The following is a 21,527-nucleotide window of genomic DNA, read 5'->3' on the forward strand; positions in this document are numbered from 1 at the left end:
TTAAGAGTAAGAGAGATGAGAGAGAGAGAGCTGCAAGTTGGAATCTCCATTCAACTAAGTTCATCAGCCTGGTACATTCTAGTAATTAGTAAAAATGTATTAGGTACACAATAAAAAGATGGTTTGCAAACCAGGAGCACTCAAAGCAAACATGGGATGAAGTTCAGGGGTATACTGTTATAATAAGCAGCTCCTGTGGTGAGGGGCAGTGGCTGGTTATAATATTAGAGTTTTCTTAAATAATAGTGGTTAGTGGTTATATCAAACGGTTTATAGTTATCTCACTTCAACTTTGAGAAAAAATTTAAGTTTTGCTTATGATTTCCAAAGGCACAAACAAAAGAGAATCCAGGTCAATTTAGTCTTGCAAAATAAGCAAAATTAAGCTTTGAATATATGACTAAATTGGTTTTGTCTGCTCAAGGAATTTTCAAGGCTGGTCTCCATTTGTTTTTTATTTTAACACTAGAGGACAGATGCACGAATTCATGCACGGGTGGGGTCCCTCTGGGTGGCCTGCAAGGATCTGGCTGAAACCGCTGTCCAATGTCACCTGCAGCTCCTACCTGCTGCTGCCACTCATCCCGGCCCCACTGTGCCTGCCATGGGCTTGCACCCAATCAGTCCTGATCAGGAGAGGCTTATGCTGCCACAGCAGCACTTGCCAGCCATGAGCCCTGCATCTGGTGCCCTCCCAAGGGGAGTGGCCTGAAGGATTGGGCTGAAACTGGCTCTCTGACATCCTCCAAGGGGTCCCAGATTTCGAGAGGGCACAGGCCAGGCTGAGGGACCCCACCAGTGCACAGTGGGGCGGGGGAGCAACCATGGGAGGTTTCAGGGCATGTCCAGCCCATCTCGCTCAGTCCTGATTGGTCGAATCCCAGCAGCAAGCTAACCTACCTCTTGGAGCATCTACCCCCTGGTTGTCAGTGCACGTCATAGAGAGCGGTTGAGTAGCCTTAGCATATCATTAGCATATTATACTTTGGCTGTTTGGTTATTCTGTTTGGTCTATTTGCATATTACCCTTTTATTATATAGGATATCAGTGATGTCCCAGGCACTGAGCATGGTAAGCAACACATGTGTTTTAGAAGAATACATTTATTTTTAATCTAATGTGTTTAATGTTGACATAATTGCAGTTGTCTCCTTTTCCCTGCCCTTTAATATTGGTGGTGTAATGCATTTTTTTTCTTTATGTTTTAGGATTTGAAAGATACAGAGTCAAATATTTTTTATTTTATAATGAAGTTTGTATTAATTGACCATTTCAAACAGTTTTATTGACATATAAATCACATACCAAACAATTTAAAGCTTGCAATTTAATGTTTCTTTAGTATATTCATGGTTAGGGATACCATCACCACAGTCAATTATAGAACACTAGAGGCCCAGTGCACGAAATTCGTGCATGGGGGGGTGTACTCAGCCCAGCCTGCACCCTCTTCAATCTGGGACCTCTCAAGGGATGTCCAACTGCCCGTTTAGACCCGATCCCGGTAGGCATCGGGCCTAAACGGGCAGTCAGACATCCCTCTCATAATCCAAGACTGCTAGCTCCCAAATGCTCGCCTGCCTGCCTTCCTGATTGCCCCTAACTGCTTCTGCCTGCCAGCCTGATCACCCCCTAACCACTCCCCTGCCAGCCTGATTGATGCCTAACTGCTCCCCTGCCAGCCTGATTGCCCCTAACTGCCCTCCCCTGCCAGCCTTGTCACCCCTAACTGCCCTCCCCTGAAGGCCTGGTCACCCCTAACGCCCTCCCCTGCAGGCCACCCCTAACTGCCCTCCCCTGAAGGCCTGGTCACCCCTAACTGCCCACCCCTGCAGGCCTGGTACCCCCAACTGTCTTTCCCTGCAAGCCCCGTCGCCCCCAACTTCCCTCCTCTGTTGGCCTGATCACCCCTAACTGCCCTCCTTGCAGGTTTGATTGCCCCCAACTGCCCTCCCTTGCAGGCCTGGTCCTCCCAACTGCTCTCCCCTCCTGGCCTGATTACCCACAACTGCCCTCCCTTGCAGGCCTGGTCCCTCCCAACTGCCCTCCCTTGCTGGCCTTCTTTGGTGGCCATCTTGTGTCCACAAGGGGGCAGCCATCTTTGACCACATGGGAACAGCCATCTTGTGTGTTGGAGTGATGGTCAATTTGCATATTACTTTTATTAGATAGGATTTTCATCACCTCAGAAGGAAACCCTATACTCTGTGACTATCACCTCTTTATGCCTCAGATCCCCACATCCATCCCTAAGCAACCATTAATCTACTTTCATTCTCTATATATTTTCCTGTTCTGGACATTTCATGTGACTGTGGTCGTATAATGTGACATTTTGTTACTGGCTACTTTCAATTACTACATATTCTTATAGCTTGTATTTGAACTTCATTTCTTTTATTTCTGAATACCATGTTGTATGCGTATACCATATGTTGTTTATCCATTCTGCGGTTGATGGATACATGGATTGTTTCTACCTCTTCGCTATATAAAAATGCTGTTATAAACATTCATTTGAAAGTTTTTGGGTCTTATGTATTTAATCATTAAAGGAATTGCCAGACTATCTTTCTTCCAAAGTAGATGAAATACTAGTATGTTACATTCCAACAACAATGTGTCAGTGTTCCATTTTCTCTCTTTCTGACTATATGGCTCTAAACATCCTAGCAGGTATGAAGTAGCATCTCCCTGGGTTCTGGATTTGCATTTCCCTAATGGCTAATGATACCAAGCTTATTTTCATGTACTCACTCACCATTTGTATTTCTTCCTTGAAGAAATGTTTGTTTTTTCAGATCATTTGCCTATCTTTCAATTGAGTTATTTGTGTGTTTTTTATTGAATTGTAAAATTTCTTTATTTGTAGAGTGTTCCAAAAATGTGTACACACACTTTGAATAATTATAAAAGCTGTGTTTATTAAAATATATTTCATTTTCAAAAGTGAGCTATCAGCTGTTAAAGTGTGAATAATACATTTCTGGGACACCTTGTATTCTGGATACCAGCTCCTTATCAGATATGATTTGTAAATTTTTATCATATTTTTGGGGTTTTCTTTTCACTTTCTTTGTAGTTGTCTTTAAAGTACTAAGTTTTTAATTTTGATGAACCCAATTTATCTATTTTGTTTGTTGCCCATGATTTTGTCATCTCTAAGTATCCTGCCAAATTCAAGGTAATAGAAATTTACATTTATGTTTTCCTCCAGGAGTTTTATGGCTTTAGCTGTTACATTTAGGACTTCGATCAGTTTTGAGTTAATTTTTACAGTGTGAAGTAAGGTCCAACTTCACTTTTGCATGTGGCAATTCAATTGGTTCAGCACCACTTGCTGAAGATACTATTCTTTTACCTTTGGATGGTATTGGTACCTTTGTAGAAAATCAATTGGTAATATGTTTGTGAAAATTTTGGATTTTCAATTTTATTTCATTGATCTACATCTTTATCCTTATATCAGTACCACACTGTCTTGATTAGCATTGCTTTCTAGTAAGCTTTGAAATCAGGCAGTGTATTTGGTTTTCAAGATTGTTTTGACTGTTACAAATATGGGGTCCTTTACAATTCCATATGAATTTTAGAATCACCTTATCCATTTCTACAATGACCTTAGTTGGGATTTTGATGGAGAATGTTTTGAATCTGTAGATAAGTTTGAACAGTATTGATATTTTAACAAGTTAAGTCTTTCAATTATGAACATGAGATGTTTCTCTAGTCATTTAGATATAGTTTAATTTTTCTCAACATTTTGTGGTTTTCAGATTAGAAAGTTTTTACTTCCTTTGTTAAATTTGTGCCTAGTTTTTTTTTGTTTTTGTTTTTTTCCGTTTCTTCTTTCATGTTATTGTGAAATGTTTTCTTAATTTAATTATCATGTCTTTCTTTGCAAGTATATGAAAAATTTATATGGGATAATTATTTTTGCCTAATTAAATAATTTTTATGAGTCAGATACACGAAGTTATTAGTATTTTTGGTAAAATATATACTTGAGTCAAAGAATGAAACAGAAGACAAAATAGGACTGTAAGGCTGGATACGATATTGGTTAAAATATATTTACAAATATGTATGAGTTTAATGATTAGAAGATGCTTTGTGAACTTCATTAGATATATTTAAGTAGAAAAAATATTGTATCTATTTACTTTCTCATTTGCTCAAAATATTTAAGTATTTACTAGATGGCATGAATTTTGATAGTTCCTGTGAATGAGTCAAATTCCTGTCCTTATATTCATACTTGTTTAATCTACTTTATCTTTTACTAGATAATAAAGTATGTGAGGTCAGTGATTGTCTTGTTTGCTCTTGCATGACTAGAACAACATAAGTTATGGTAATATAGGAGCAGCATGTAACCATATTATGGAGCTTTTGGGGAAAATTTACCTTTAATCTGACAATTTAAGAGTGAGCTTTGCAGGTAAAATAATGAGCCTCTGAAGATGTTTACATACTTATACTTAACCTATGGACATGGTACCTTACATGGTAAAGGAGACTTTGCATATATGATTAAATTAAGTAAATTGACTTTGGAAGATTATCTCACATTGTCTGGGTGGGCCTAAGTAAACAAAAATAGACCCAGACACATAGAAGCATGGAACTGACTGTCAAACCTCAGAGAGAAGGCAGGGGAGGGTAGGTTGGAAGAGATCAATGAATGAACTTGTATGCATATAAGCATAACCCATGGACAAAGACAATGGGGTGGTAAGGGCCTGGGGGTGGGGCAGGAGCAGGCTGGAAGAGGTCAATGCAGGGGAAAGAGGGGACTTGTGTCATACTTTCAACAGTAAAGATTACAAAAACAATTGATTTTAAAAAAATACAAAGATCTTAGTAAGTACACAAGGGAGGCATGACGGTCAGCCTCAGAGTGAAGTGATATAAGAAAGACTGGACTAGCCAATTCTCACTTTGAAGATGGAGTAACAAGTTAAACTAAGGAATGCAGGCAGGCTCTAGAGGCTTCTAAGAGGCAAAGAAATGGATTCTCTCAAGAGTCTTCAAAAGCAATGCAACCCTGCCAATAACATGATTATAGCTCACCAAGACTCATGTCAGACTTCTGCCATGCAGAGCTGTAAGATAATACAATTGTGGAGCTTAAGTTATTAAGGTTTTATTATGTTTATAGTAGCAATAAGAAATAAATACAATGAATAAGAGTTATGCAGGAAAGTCTGGCACTGGTAGAGAAATTGCCATATGCCAAAAAATACAGAGAAGAGAGAACATGCCAATTTTCTATTTTAAATGTAGTAAAATAGAGTTGGACCATGGAATTTAAATCAGGACAAGAAGTAACTTGAAAGTAGAGACCAGTTAATGAGGACTTTTGCAAATCTTGTAGGAAAGTGAACTTTTATTAAGAACAGGGAGAGCTTTTGAAAGCTTTTAACACAGAGAATAACTTTATCTGATTTTTGCTTTATAAAGTTCATTCTGAATTCAGTATGGACTCATGGTAGGCAGATACATTCAGCTGTTGTTATAATTCAGCCCACAGGTATTAATGACCTAAACTAGGGTATTTGCTGTTGTCATAAAGAGGATGGGAAAGATTAATAATAAAATAAGGAGAAGTTGGAGTCAACTAAACATAGTGAAAATGGTGGACAAAGAGAAATAAGTGTTGATATCATGGGTTCTTCCTTGCAAAATGGGTAGGTGTTAGAATTATGAATGAAATATTGACACAAAATGTTGGGAGAATAGCATCGAAGGTCAGATAAGTAATAGGCATCTCCAAGTTGAGATACGGATACAAGTTGGATATGTGTGGCTGGACAACAAAAGTGATGATTTAGGGTTGAATACATAAAGGTAAATGAAGCAGTGAAGAAATTGTATACTTTGCCACAAAGACAGCAAAGAAGAGATGGATCTCGGATATAACTCTGGGAACACTAACCTTTAAGAGATTTTTTAAAACCTTAATTTAAATCTAATTGTGCAACTTTTTGCTGTTTTTCTATAGAAGGCTTTTGATTCTGAGAAAACAAGATATAAACCATGCCTCTACATTAATAGGTCAAGTTCTTTAATTACTTTGAAACTGTTTTTCTATTTTCAAATGGGTATAATATTTTCCAGTTTGATGTTTGTGTGAGGACAAAATAGGGGATAGTATGTGAAATGCCTAGCAAAATGATTTATGAACTGAGGATTGAATTAGTGACCATTTTGTCATAGTAACTAAACAATGGCTATTATTTGATCATTAATTAACTATTAACAATGAACAAATCATTAACAGTTAATCTGATTTAATATTTTTTATATATAAATACAATTTTCTTGTTCTTAGACATAAAAAAATTGATTTAATCTATTGCTCATAAAAATGCAATTAGTGTCCAAAGATTACAGCCTCATAATCTAATAACTCTATTTTTTTCTTTACCATTAAAATTATTTTCTTAAACGAGGGTTTAGAAGAATTACTATAAAACTGTTTCTTCAGTTAAATAACAAGATCTTTGATTGTAGCAGCATGATTTCAAATTATGTGATATGATTTTTTTTTGTAGCAAGCATAGTAGTGTATACATACATGTTTTCAGTTTTTTAAAAATGGACATAATCCCAGGTATTTTATTTATTTGACCAGTTATAGTAATACATATAATTTATGTTCTCATTCGATTTATTCAATTTTCTAATAGCTATATAAGCCAGATTATCATAGATGGTCAAACAAACAGGAATGGTTGACATGAAAAATAATATAAAAACTATTTTAAATAGCTATGAAATAATTATATCAGTAATCCAAACAAAGTAAAATCTATAAGAAATGATAAATTGTGGTACTAGAATTTGTAGTGAATATACACACATACAACTATATACATGTATATACACTGAGTGGCCAGATTATTATGATCTCTGAACGCATAATAATCTGGCCACTCAGTGTATATCCTATATAATAAAAGGCTAATATGCAAATTGTCCCCTCGACCAGGAGTTCAACCAGCAGGCAGGCCGGCCAACTGCCCATTTCCCCTACCCCTGGCCAGGCTGGCCGGATGCCACCCATGCACAAATTCATGCACTGGGCCTCTAATACACACACACACACACACACACACACACACACACTCACACACTGAGTGGCCAGATTATTATGTGTTCAGAGATCATAATAATCTGGCCACTCAGTGTATATCTCTATTTTACTTGACTTCTAAATGGAGATAGAGTAAAAGAGTTGAAACTTTTATCAGCATTTGTACATATATATTTATACTAGAGGCCCAATGCACGAAATTTGTGCATGGGGGGGGGGGGGGTGTCCCTCAGCCCAGCCTGCACCCTCTCCAATCTGGGACCCCCTCAAGAGATATTTGACTGCCTGTTAACAGGGATTGGGACATGGGGGTGTAGCCAGCCTGGGTTAGGTGCTGAGGGCTGTTTTCAGGCTGGCCACACCCCCTTCAGGGTGGGGGTCCCCGCTGGGGTGTCTGGCCAGCCTGGGTTAGGGGCTGATAGCTGTTTGCAGGCTGGCCACACACCCCGGCAACCCAAGCTCCCAGCCCCTCCTTTTTTTTTTCAGTGCCTCCTTGAGTGGAGGCCAGGGCTGGCTGGAAGCAGATATCTGGGATTTATTTATCTTCTATAATTGAAACTTTTTAGCATTGAGCAGAAGCCAGGGCCAGCCAGGGCGGGTGGGAAGCTTGGCTTCCTCCATCACCGGGGCAACCCAAGCCTCCTGCTTGCTTCAGCTCCGTGGCCACTGCCATCTTTGTTTGGTTAATTTGCATACTCACTCCTGATTGACTGTTGGGTGTAGCAGAGTGATGGTCAATTTGCATGTTTCTCTTTTATTAGTATAGATACTATTTTTTCTCACTCTAGTTGCTATATAAGTTGGCAATTATAACATGTTCCTATAGGATCTTTCAAACTACAGTGTAACTCTTTAGTTCTAGAGTTGTTAGTTAGAGATAACTTTTATGAAGCCCAGAAAAAAAGATCCTGATAGTAGACATGAGATTATAAATAGTGCTTCTACAACTTTTATAATAAATGAATATTATATTAGTTGTGTCTGGCTGCTATAGCAAAATATCATAGACTGGGTATCTTAAAAACATGAATTTATTTCTTACAGTTTTGAAGACTGAAAGTCCGAAATCATTGTTGAGAGCTCTCTCCTGGAGTTGCACATGGCCTTTCCTGAGTGCATGCCATTGGGGAGAGACAGAGGGAAAGCAAGCTCTTTGATTAGTGTTCTTTCTAATAAGGGTACCAATCCCATCCTGAAGGTCCCAGTCTCATGACCTCATCTAAACCTAATTACCATTCGAAGACCCTGTCTCCAAATATACCTGCATTGGAGGTGAGGTGTTCAATATATGAATTTTGAGGGGATAATTTAATCTGTACTACATATATTTCCAAATCTGTAAATAACTTCAGACCTTGAAAAACTATTTTTCAAACAAGAGAAACGGTAACAAAATTTATGGTAGGAGTAGCTTCATGATCCCAAATTTATTCCATCACAGTTTTAGAATATTAAAATGACAATTTATGTCACTAAGAAACAGTGTAACAACAAAATATTAGGCAATTTTCAACATTCTAATAGGTTTTTATTTACTCACTAGAGGCCCGGTGCACAAATTCGTGCACAGGTGGGGTCCTTCTAGGTGGCCTGCAGGGATTGGGCTGAAACCCCGCAGTCCAATGCTGCCTATAGCTCCTACCTACCACTCCTTCTCATCCCGGCCCCACCAGTCCACGATCAGGAGAGGCTTGCGCTGCCACAGCAGTGCTCACTAGCCATGAGCCCTGAGTCTGGCACCCTCCCAAGGGGAGTGGCCTGCTGGATAGGGCTGAAACTGGCTCTCTGACATCCCCCAAGGGGTCCCGGATTGCAAGAGAGTACAGGCCAGGCTGAGGGACCTCTACGGTGCATGGTCGGGCCTGAGAGAGACTGCAGGAGGGCTCCAGGGCATATCCGGCCCATCTCGCTCAGTCCCAATCGGCCAGACTCCAGTAGTAAGCTAACCTACCAGTCAGAGCATCTGCTCCCTGGTCAGTGCATGTCATAAAGACTGGTTGACCAGCTAACAGCCCCCTGGTGGAAAGTGCACGTCATAGCGAGTGGTTGAGCAGCCTTAGCATATCATTAGCATATTATGCTTTGATTGATTGTTTTGTTGTTCTGCTGTTCGGTCTATTTGCATATTACCCTTTTATTATATAGGATTTGTTTAATTTCTTTATTGTTTAAGGTATTACATATGTCTCCTTTTTTTCCCATTTACCTCATTTAGATATTTTTGAACCAATTTAGTTGCCAAAATGTCTCTATTTTTGGAGTGATACCATACACTTGTCTTCATCCATGACAAGAATTGAAGATTTTAAGTCCATTTCTGAAATAAAAAATTCATATAAAAGCATGAAATCCATTTTTAAAGAGGGATTGATCAAGTCTTTATTAATTCACAGTTGGGTAGAACATATTACTTTATATGGTCTAAAAAAATTAAAGAATGCATAAAAATGATGAATTTTCAGTAATATTAAAATTACCATCCTAACAATTATAAAATATACACAATCCCTATTAAAATACCAATGGCATATTCACAGATCTAGAACAAATACTCCAAAAATGTACATGGAATCAGTAAAGACTGAATAGTGGCAGTGATCTTGAGAAGGAAGAACAAAGTAGGAGAGATCACAATATCAGATTCCAAGTTATACTACAAAGACACTGTGCTCAAAACAGCCTGGTAGTGGCACAAGAACAGGCATATAGATAAGTAGAACAGAACAGAGAACCCAGAAATTGACCCAAGCCATTATACTCACTTAACATATATAAAAATAAAGGAAATATGAGTACTCGGATGCAAAAAGAGTCTATGTATGCAAATTCAATGAACAATTTATATAAGAAATTAACAGGTAGGATAAAAAATTGAATACTAAAATACACAAAAGTTATTTAAAATGAACATATTTGTCAGGAGAATTATAAATTCAATTCTCTATTTTCCCTGATGTACAGACATTCAAAGTTAGCCTATTTTCAGCCTACCTTGATTCCATTCATAATATCTTTCCCACAGAACATTTTGAAAACTAACAGGAATATACAAGAGCTATTATGAGTTTAATGTAATGAGTAAGGTTGCTGTTTCTGTAAGGCTGGATGTTGTGTTTTACTTTGTCATTTCATATTAGAATGAAGACATTTTAATATGTGTCTTCATGTTTGCAATTTGATGTGTGAGGTATTAGAGCATAATATTAAATTGCAGTTTTTCCATCCACATTGTTCTTGTCTCTCCTTTTCTTTTCTGTCATTTATTATCCTGCATCTTCTTTTAATATGCTAATTTTGGTTTATGTATTTGTTCTTTCTCAAGATGAAAGTTGTCATTAGTAGGGAGGAAGTATTATTTTTGTCATTTTTGCAATGTTGCCAGTGTACCATGAAAATTGTTCATCTAATAAGGATTGACAAGAAATATAGAGAGTGCATTCTAGAAAATCTATTTAAAGGATTATTTCTTATTTACTATTTGATTATAAAACAGTATTATGATATTACACATCATGTCAGAATTATAGTAAACAATTCAAATAACAACACTATTTTAATCATTTTCTTTTCTTTACTTCTTATTATGACATTAAAAAGTTATTATCGTCAAGCTGGTTTGGCTCAGTGGATACAATTTTGTCCCTCAGGTTCAATTCTGATCAAGGGCGCATACCTGGGTTGCAGGCTCAATCCTCAGTCCTGTTCAAGGGCAAATGTGGGAGGCAACCAATGGATCTCTCTCACATCAGTATTTCTCTTTCTGTCTCTCCCCCTCCCTTCCACTCAATCGAAAAATACCCTCAGGTGAGGATTAACAAAAAGAAGTAATTAGTGATTAATATGAAAATAGAGATAATTTGACTGTGAATGATGGGCACACAACACAGTATACCACAGATCATGTATCATAGAAATATACACTTGAAATCTGTGTAATCTTATTAACCAATGTCACCCCAATAAATTTAATTTTTAAAAATATAGTGTGTCAGTGTTTCAGCTTAATAGGTAATCTATAATAATAAAAACATAATATGCTAATTAGACCAGACAGCCGAATGACCTTCCAGACGACCTTCCGGATGAGGCCGGAGCTGCAAGGGCCAAGGCAAGCTGTCACAGCTGCAAGAGCTGAGCTCCTTGTATGAATTTTGTGTACCAGGCCTCTAGTTTACTATATTAATGAATGTATGATATTCCTTATGTCAGAGGTATCTAAAAGTATGCACATCTCCAACACATCACGTTTTCAAGCCCCATATTTGAATGGATTTGAATTAAACACATTCTAGAATTAATTGGGAGGTTAGAGGAGGTGTGTCTTTAAATAACAATAGTTATGTTTAAAGCTATATCATAACACAGACCAATGATATATGCCTTCTCTCCCACTTGAGAGAAAACCAGGATACTAGAATCCCATGGTGATAAACCTTTCTCATTATTTTTAATGTGAGGCATAGTCATCTAGACACCTATTTTGACCCTCCAATATATTAACCATAATAGCACTCTTTTACTAGAGAAAATATTATTTTAAAGACTGGTCTTACTTTCGTGGTTTTTCAAAAATCCATGATATTTGCAAGAAATGTCAGCATTTCAGGTCTAGGATTACATCCTCATGTCTAGTTGGAGGGCCTTCCAAATGTATCATTATTATCATTAAATTTATTGAACAGTTTTGGTTTTTTTTTAAAAATATATTTTTATTGATTTCAGAGAGGAAGGGACAGGGAGAAAGAGATAGAAACATCAATGATGAAAGAGAATCATTGATCGGCTTCCCCCTCCATGCCTCCCACTTGACTGGAATCAAACCCTTCAGTCCACAGGTCAAGGCTCTATCCACTGAGCCAAACCAGCTAGGGCTATCTTGAACAGTTTGAATCAAATTTTCAGAACCCAAATTTGAATATTATAATATTCCACTAGATGGAGTTTTGGGTTTTGCATTCGAATGTTTGATACATGCTTTAGAATTTAAGAGAAAATTATTTTACACACTTATTATAAAAATCAGGAATTGTTCACTAATATCCTGTACTAGCTTTCTCTACGCATGATTCTAATCTGTAATAAAATTTCAATTTACCTTGAACTTTTAATGAGTATCATAAACTAGTGATTAGTAGTACACTCATAGAACAGAGCATACCAGTAGCATTACTCTTGGAAAGGTTACATTAAATAAAATATAAACGGTGTGAGAACCTGTCGAGTTTCATGTCAATGTAGAGTTAACACACTGGGATAAACATTCGCCCTCACTCCATGGTTGTTTTAGTGACCAGTGACCTCAAGATTAAAAAACCTGTTTCAGCCCTAACCGGTTTGGCTCAGTGGATAGAGAATCAGCCTGCAGACTGAAAGGTCCCAGGTTCGATTACGGTCAAGGGCATGTACCTTGGTTGCGGGCACATCCCCAGTAGGAGGTGTACAGGAGGCAGCTGATCGATGTTTCTAACTCTCTATCCCTCTGCCTTCCTCTCTGTAAAAAATCAATAAAATATATTAACAAAAAAAAAAGAACCAAAAAACAAAAAACCTGTTTCACTGGGTTACTCACTATTAGCAACAGCTAGCATATGAACCACAATGTGACAGTTTCACTTGTTCACTAGAAACTGATTTGACTATGCCCTTTCTGGTAGAATTTCAGGAAGGTAGCACTAAGCAATACCCCCAGCACAATGTCTAGTGTTCTTACTGGATGGGCCTATATCTTCACCATGGTGCAAAAGTGGGAATGCGCTTCAGTTATTTGTTTAAGCCTCTTCTAGATCAGTTTAACCTTTTGCACTCGAATGTCGAGTGTGATGGTTATTGAATGTATCAATAATTTGAAATATAAAAAAATCCAAATAAATAAGTTTGTATGAAAAGAAACTCCAGTTTTTTATTCTACTGCCACGCTTTGTAAAATCTGGGGTATTTAAAAAATTAAATCCCGAGTAGAATAAAGGAATCGAGAAAAAAGCAAGTGAGTGCAAAGGGTTAAAAGTTTCTCTTCGGACCCTTCAGCTCTGTGCCTGCACTGGTCCTTCATACTAGCCCACTGGCAGGAACCTGGAAAGCAAAGAGCCCAGCTATGCGCCTGTGCAAGGCCGCTCACCGGGGCAGCATGTAAGCAAATAAATCTGCTCTGCGCCTGTGTGAAGAACCCAGCCCGCATAAGCCTGACCCTCGAGCAGATGGGGAGCCATATTCCTCATTAGTGTGTGCACCCTTGATGTGGCAAGCTCCCTTCCTTCCTCCTTTCCCTCCACCTTGTTTCAGTAAACCTCTTCTTTTGAACCCATTCTCCTCTATCTTGACTTCGATCTTGAAGTGGGGCAAGAACCCCTTCACTGGAATATATAAAAAATGAAAATTTATTTGGAAGTCAACATTCTAGAGAAATGAGAAATATGTTAACACCTTTTATCCATATTAATAAATTCATTTTTTTACACTTGTTTTGTAAAACAGATGCTTAAGTAATTATTCTAGGTTTGTTTGTGGGCATTTTAGGGGCAATGGTATGACTCTTAAGATGTCTGTTTTGTCTTCTTCAAAATTAGAAAACAGATTCTGAAAAGGAGAGGAAAGTTAAAATGTAGCTAATCTGTTTCTTATCATAATAGGGCAGAGGGGATTATATCCACTGTGGTAAATACCTACAGTGTTTACCAATTCTGGTAAATGAAAAGCATACCAATTCTGGGCTAACATTTATGTGTCCATTTCTCCTTTTAATTGTCCTATGCTTTACAATCAATGTATGGATTCAATTTAATCTATAATCATAAAAGCATAATATGCTAATTAGACAGAATGTCCTTCCAGACGACCTTCCCTGGGTGCCTGCTGGTGGCCCAAGTGAAGACAGGGTCCTGGTGCTGGAGGGAAGCCTGTGCCGGCAGTCGGGGGAAGGAAGGCCTACTCTTGCACAAATGTCGTGCATCGGGCCTCTAGTATCTTATAACTTTGGCCAAGAATAAAAAACATAAGCCAAATTGTTATATATATATCACTCAGCGTTATTTTTTTAATTTTAAATTCTTTATGTTTAAAGTATTACATAATTCTCCTTTTTCCCCCATTGACCTCTCCCCGGCCACCCCCACGCTCAGCACATGCTCTAACCCTCCCACACCCCCACTGTCTGTGTCCATTGGTTATGCTCATATGCATACATACAAGTCCTTTGGTTGATCTCTTACCCCGCCTTCCCTCATAGGTTGGACAGTCTGTTCGATGTGTCTATGACTCTGGTTCTATTTTGTTCATCAGTTTATGTTGTTCATTATATTCCACAAATGAGTGAGGTCATGTGAATATCACTCAACTTTTAAAGAAACAAAAGAAAAAAATTACAAATATAGAGTTTAAATTGTAGAAACCTTTCGAAAACTTGTATTATAGTGTTATTTCTTACATCTTATTATGGCATAGATATTACAAAATATTGATAAAAATATACCAATTTATCTATATAAAATGAGTGTCTTTGAGAAAATAGTGTAGAAGATCATGTAATGCAGAATCATCATATTTAATCCATGCATTTCTGGGAATTTCTCATATGTAGTTTCAAGAAGAGCCGCAGTTCTGCAATTGCTTTCTTTTATGAAATTCGCCTCCTTGAGATACAAGCAAATAAATGTGAATTTCGTTTAAGAGAATAACTTTCAAATGCTCTAGGGAATGCAAGTCAGGATTTATTTAGAATAAATATGAAAAAATATACATATTTAAATGTCCACAAAAGTCTATGACTTTAAAATCCACATGAAAATAAGTGTTACAGTTTTAGGTGAAAATAATTATAGTTGAAGCATCTCAACTTAAAGAATATCTAAATATCATACTTAAGAAGAATTGGAGATATAACTAAACAGAATATCAGAGACAATCAATGCTAACCTGATTGCACTCATTATATTTTTTGCAATGACATGTGCTGGGGAGTGAGGGTGAAAGGGGAGAAGTCAATGGGGGAAAAGGGAGACATGTGTAATACTATATGTAATACTTTAAAAAATAAAAAATATATATCTTAATTTAAAAGCTTTAGTTTAAAATGCTCTTGATAACAGCTTGACATTCACACAAATAGTTTCACAAGAGAAATTCTACAAAACATCGAGCAAACTTTTAATTGTAGTATTTTTTTTAAGTTTTCTAGGGAAATAAAGTATACTTAAAAGCTTCTAACTTAGTTTTTGAAACCAGAAAACATTAATAATGCATTTATAATCTTATTAGAATATGAAAATACTAAAACCAATCTCACTATTAATAGTAGCATAAAATTATTACTAAAAATACAAGAAAAGGTTTAATCCAAAACTGTAAACATGGTTCAATATTAGGAAATATATTAATACAGTTTGTCATATTAATGAATCAACATAAAACTCAATAATTTCTTTTAAAATTTATTTAATGAACAATGCATTCTGGATTTATAAGCCCTTAAATAAGAATGTATATAAAAACATATTAATTCATAACCTAGGATCATGTATAATATATTAACATGTGAATTACCACTAAAGTCAGGAAGACTAACTAGGGTTTTTATTATTAATACCGAATAGTCTATTGGAAAGTGTAGTCAATGCGATTAGAGGAAAGAAACAATAATGTTCAGATTTTATATATAAACCAGAGACCCGGTGCACAAAATTTGTGTAAGAGTAGACCTTCCTTCCCCCAGCTGCCGGCAGTGGCTTCCCTCTGGCACCTGGGACCCGGGCTTCCCTCATAGAGGGAGGCTCTGCCCACCTGCCACAGCCCACTGGTCGGTGGCCTGGGCCTCCCTCTTTGGGGTAACTGTGGAGCCCCCTGTTTGACTGCCCCGCTGGCTGGTGGCCTGGGCCTCCCTCTTTGGGGTAACTGTGGAGCCCCCTGTTTGACTGCCCCGCTGGCTGGTGGCCTGGGCCTCCCTCTTTGGGGTAATTGTGGAGCCCCCTGATTGATTGCCCCGCCAGCCGGTGGCCTGGGCCTCCCTCTGTGGGGCAATCATGGGGCAATGGCTGGACCCCCGACCAATCACATCACACACGCCTTGGCTAGCCTGGCGCCAGTGGGTGTCATAGCGTGGTCCTGGATGGTCGTTTGGATGGTTGTTCTGCTGTTTGGCCGTTCAGTCAATTTGCATATTCTGCTTTTATTTTATAGGAAATTAGCTTCAAATATATAGACAATGTATTAAAAGAAAGCCATGAATGGATAGACCTCATATATAATACAAGATATAAATGGAAGCACCTTTTAAAATATTTATAATGAGCATGTATAACCCATTTAAAGATTAAATATATTTTTTAGAAGACAATGGCTTTGGAGATAAATAAAAAGTGATATTATTGATAGCAATAAAATGTGAATACACATTGAATACTTTAACAAGAAATCTGAAAGACTTCTGTGGTTAAAATCTATAAATTTATAAGTGTTATAAAAAGCTAAAAAGAAGACAAATAAATGAAATGGCATGCCATGTGTCTGGAAAAGGGCTCTCATTTTTGTAAAGGACCCTGTTCTCCAAATCAACCTGTATATAAAATTCAAATTCAAAGACTTTACTTTTTGCCTACCTCATATGATTGAAAGCTTCCCCCACAGAATCTTACACAGCACCCAGATCCTTCTTTGGAAAAGCAGATACAAGATTGCAACCATTAGGAGGCTGTGGAAAAGAGGACAAAGAACTTAACAAACATTTAGATTTCTCCACAAAGCATTTCATCTCTGTCAGATTTTAATTTGAAACATTTCTGACATTCAATTATTCACTGTAGACAGACTCTGAAGCAGATCATCTGCTGCCAAAGCTAAATTATCAGATAGAGAGACATAAACCTGAGTGTTTTCTGCATAACGATAGCCCATAATGATAAAAAATTCTTCCTGAAGGCATCATGTACTGTAGATATTAAGAGAGAATCTAAGAAGGAAATGAAAACCTAAACAAACATGCTTGCAATATATCTGAACATAGAAACATAGAAATACCTTGGGAAATAAAGTTAAAACTCTTAGAAAGATTTTAATTGGCTCTAAGTTTGACTTAATAAATTTTATGTTTTTATTTTACCAGTGTCATCCATTTATTAACACCCTTTCAAATTGTCTTATCTATTTGCATTTTATCTTGTTGACACGTTTTAATGAATATTCAAATTGGACGGATTAAAATAGATTAACAACTAAATCTAGGAATACTGCCACGTACTCAGGGCGATATTATGAGGCCTTACAATGGAATCTCTATTACCCACAGATGGCTTATACATGGCATTTCCCAAACCACACTGGATATTGTACTAATCCAGAGGCTCTAACCTCCACTTTGCACGGGTTTCATTTCTGCAGCCTAGCTATCTAGAGCACGTAGGTACAAGACACAAAACGGCATTGTCCTAATCTCTGACCATTTGAAATACCTTAGGCACGTGATGTATCTTAGCTGGAGTTATCTGCCTGCTGATAAAGTGGGATTGGGGTGAGCAATATTTGACTTTGCTTGTCTGCAGAGCCTGAAAGGTTAGGATGGAGTTTTCCTCACTCCTGTGACGCTGACTCCCCCATGGAGAGTGTTTCATGTGAAGGAAGCCTCTTTCCAGACAAGAGCCAGAAAATTACTAGACTAGAGACCGTGTCCCTGAAAGGCCATAGAGAGCCTGTCACCGTTTAGGGACGTCTCTGAACTCCTCCTCCCTGAAGGGTGAGGATTGCGAGTCCCCTCTGTGTTGTGCGTCTGCCTGCACGGAATGTGCTGACACTCCGCCTACCAACACACCACAGGGGCTGCTGCCTTCTCCTTGGGCTCATTCCAACAATAAAGGCAAGTTGCCAGCATCTCGCTGGAAGTGCCTTGTTCAAACATGTAGCACCCTGACTTTAATGGCTGCCACCCAAGGTATGAGACCCCAGACTCCCTAACTATGCTAGCCAATGGACCTATGTTCATGAATCCCAAAGGACTATAGCAAAGAAGCATTTGTTCCTGAGCATGAGAGCGCTGGCTGCAGTGACCCCCACAGGGAGCAGGCAAACAAGCCTGCCTACCAGTTTCCCTGGGAGGTGCTTGGGGGCACATTTTACAGCTGCTACCAGAGAATTCAGTTTGTAATTACCATGCATTAGAGGCTCATGGGGATTCTTCCCGAATGAGCCAGTGGACACTTGTCCCATCTTCTCCCTTTGGCTCACTTTAGCAATAAAAGCAAGTTGCATTATTTCCCTGGAAGGAGCTTATCCAGCTATGGAGCTCCCCAGTGTTCATAGTTCTCATACAAATTCCCTGGCACTACTCACATTCCCTAGTCCCACGAGATAGCAAACAAAGGAGCTGTTTTTAAATGGGTGACAGCACCTCAAGCCCTCCCCCCACCACTACCACCACCACCACACTTGTCAGTAAAAGCTACCATTTCCTAATTACTCCCTGCAAGGGGTTTAAGTATATACTTTACTTGCTGTGCCACCAGTAATAGTAATCGATGTTGACAAATATTTATAATGGCTCAAGAAATCTTTGATGATTATGTTATCACTCATGGTGTCCACCTTCTACATTAGCATATAATCACTTAGAAGTGGGTCATAACCTTCACCTACAACTGAAGTTCTACGTGGCCCAGTAGATAGCAAAGGTCATATAAAAATGACTAAACATAGGAGTCATAAGATAATATTTCTGCCTGAAGATAGTCTGTGAAGATAGCCCCTTAAAGGATGTGAGGCTTCCAGGCCAGCACAGAATAGAACCCTGTCATAATGTGGTGGTGAGGATGACAATGGTGGTAATAATGGCAATGGTATGTTGGAAGCAAAATAAACTGAAATAGTGAAGTATGGTAGCAACCATACTTAGGTAAAAACTGCTGTTTGAATTTTAACCCTGCTATTTTGGCATCTGCACCCACTTCCTTAAACAATAGGTAGTTACCTCAGCTTCCAGATTGAGACCTGGAAACTTATATAAATCTATCACAAAGGTTATTCTCCTGTGCCTGTGGACCAGAACCACAGAAGATTGATCCCCATTGACTCAGTAGCTCCAGGAGTTGATTATTAATTTTGCTCAGTTCTGCTTCTATACTATCTGCTTTCGCAAGATAGGTCCACATTCCAATGTCCAGCAGGATGTGGCTGGGAACCCCCCTGCGGGCTGTTCCCAGAATTTAGAACAAAGGAAAATTCTTGTGGTTTAGACCTTTAAAAGGACTGCCTACACCTGGATCGGCGCGGTCATGAGTGTGGCCAGCTGCGTGTGGTGCTCTCGTGGCCGTCCTGGCCAGTTCAATAAATCCTTGCCTGCTTTTTTTAATCAATTAGCAGCCTCCGGTGGTCTTATTTTTGACTCCAGGGTTCGACCCCACAACATTAGGACATGTGGGCTTCTGCACTAACATCTACACAAGGGTAAAGAGAATGTAATTAGGTCGGCAGCTTAACAATGTAAAATGAGCGATACCTTCTAGAGATGTCATGAAACATTATTGGCAGCTTGTTCTACTTCAACAATCAATTTCTCTTCCCCCATTAAAGATTTAAGGACTGCATTATACAATTGTCATGAAATCTTGCATCCTATCTGATAAATTACACATTATGAATGCATGCATTATTATAAATCACACAAAAAAGAAAGAAAAACAGGTCGATCATTGAAATGTTCTGACCTAGTTGTGTGACTTCAAAATTTTTCTCAAGCAAAATAAGAGTTTTGAAATATTACAAAATGACTTTAAGAAGGTTAAAGGGAAAAAGGCCAAGGTCTGAAGGAACAATTACACCTATTTATCCTTAACTGTGCAAAACTGTCCCTCACTGAAACATTTACAACATAATATTCATCATTCTACCCTTTCCCCATAAATCAGTTGCATAGTTTAAAATGTATTTCCTAGGTAAAGTTTAGACACAAAGCTCTGAAATGTTGCCTGCATGATTGGCTGAAACAAAGAGGGACTGGATTTATAAGGAACTAGAGGCTCGGTGCACGAAATTTGTGCACGGGGGGGGGGGGGGGTCTCTCAGCCCAGCCTGCACCTTCTTCAATCTGGGACCCCTCCAGGGATGTCCGACTGCACCGGGATCGGGCCTAAACCGGCAGTTGGACATCCTTCTCACAATCCAGGACTGCTAGCTCCCAACTGCTCGCCTGCCTGCCTTCCTGATTGCCCTTAACTGCTTCTGCCTGCCAGCCTGATCACCCCCTAACCACTCCCCTGCCAGCCTGATTGATGCCTAACTGCTCCCCTGCCAGCCTGTTTGCCCCTAACTTCCCTCCCCAGTGGGCCTGGTCACCCCTAACTGCCCTCCCCTGAAGGCCTGATCACCCCTAACTGCCCTCGCCTGCAGGCCTGGTCCCCCCCAACTGCTCTCCCCTGCAGGCCTGGGTCCCCCCCCCCACAACTGCCCTTCCCTGCAGGCCTGGTCACCCCCAACTTCCCTCCTCTGCTGGCCTGGCACCCCTAACTGCCCTCCCCTGCTGGCGTGATTGCCCACAACTGCCCTCCCTTGCAGGCCTAGTCCCTCCCAACTGCCCTCCCCTGCTGGCCATCTTGTGGTGGCCATCTTATGTCCACATGGGGGCAGGATCTTTGACCACATGGGGGCAGCCATCTTGTGTGTTGGAGTGATGGTCAATCTGCATATTACTCTTTTATTAGATAGGATAGAGACCTGGTGCATGGGTGGGAGCCAGCTGGTTTGAGTGTCCCAGATCAGGGTGGGGGTTCCCTTGGGGTGTGGGGCGGCCTGGGTAAGAGGCCTGTGGTGGTTTGCAGGCCAGCCACGCCCCCTGGGGACCCAAGCAGAGGCCCTGGTATCTGGGATTAATTTATCTTCTACAATTGAAACTTTGTAGACTGGAGCGGAGCCAAGCCTTCTGCTTGCTCCATGGCAGCAGCCATTTCTGTTGGGATTTATTTGTCTTCTATAATTGAAACTTTGTAGCCTGGAGTGGAGGCCTAGGCTGGCCAGGGCTGCAGAAGCTTGGCTTCCTCCATCGCCAGGGGCAACCCTAGCCTCCTGCTCTCTCCAGCTCCGTGACTGCCACCATTTTTTGGGGGATTTATTTATCTTCTATCATTGAAACTTTGTAGCATTGAGTGGAGGCCTAGGCCAGCAAGGGCAGGTGGAAAGCTTGGCTTCCTCCATTGCCTGGGAAACCCAAGCCTCCCTCCTGCTCTCTGTGGCTGTAGCCATCTTGGTTGGGTTTATTTGCATATTCCCTACTGATTGGCTGGTGTGTGTGGCTTGTGGGCATGGCTTGTGGGTGTAGCAGAGGTACGGTCAATTTGCATATTATTCTTTTATTATATAGGATTAGTAAAAGAGTAGGAGAGATATGGGCTTGCACTTAAACTTGTAGTAAAAATGTATATGGTTATGTTAAAGGAAAAGTACTACTGACTTGAGGAA

At 39.3% G+C, this 21,527-nt stretch overlaps 1 long non-coding RNA gene across 1 annotated transcript in view; it reads left to right on the plus strand.

Annotated features, from left to right (window-relative positions):
* LOC114228113 (uncharacterized) overlaps positions 1–21,527 on the plus strand; it is a 151,335-nt gene that overhangs the window by 119,924 nt on the left and 9,884 nt on the right. The window lies entirely within an intron of this gene.

Source organism: Eptesicus fuscus, chromosome 15 (genome assembly GCF_027574615.1).
Source record: "Eptesicus fuscus isolate TK198812 chromosome 15, DD_ASM_mEF_20220401, whole genome shotgun sequence".
Classification (NCBI taxonomy): Eukaryota; Metazoa; Chordata; class Mammalia; order Chiroptera; family Vespertilionidae; genus Eptesicus; species Eptesicus fuscus.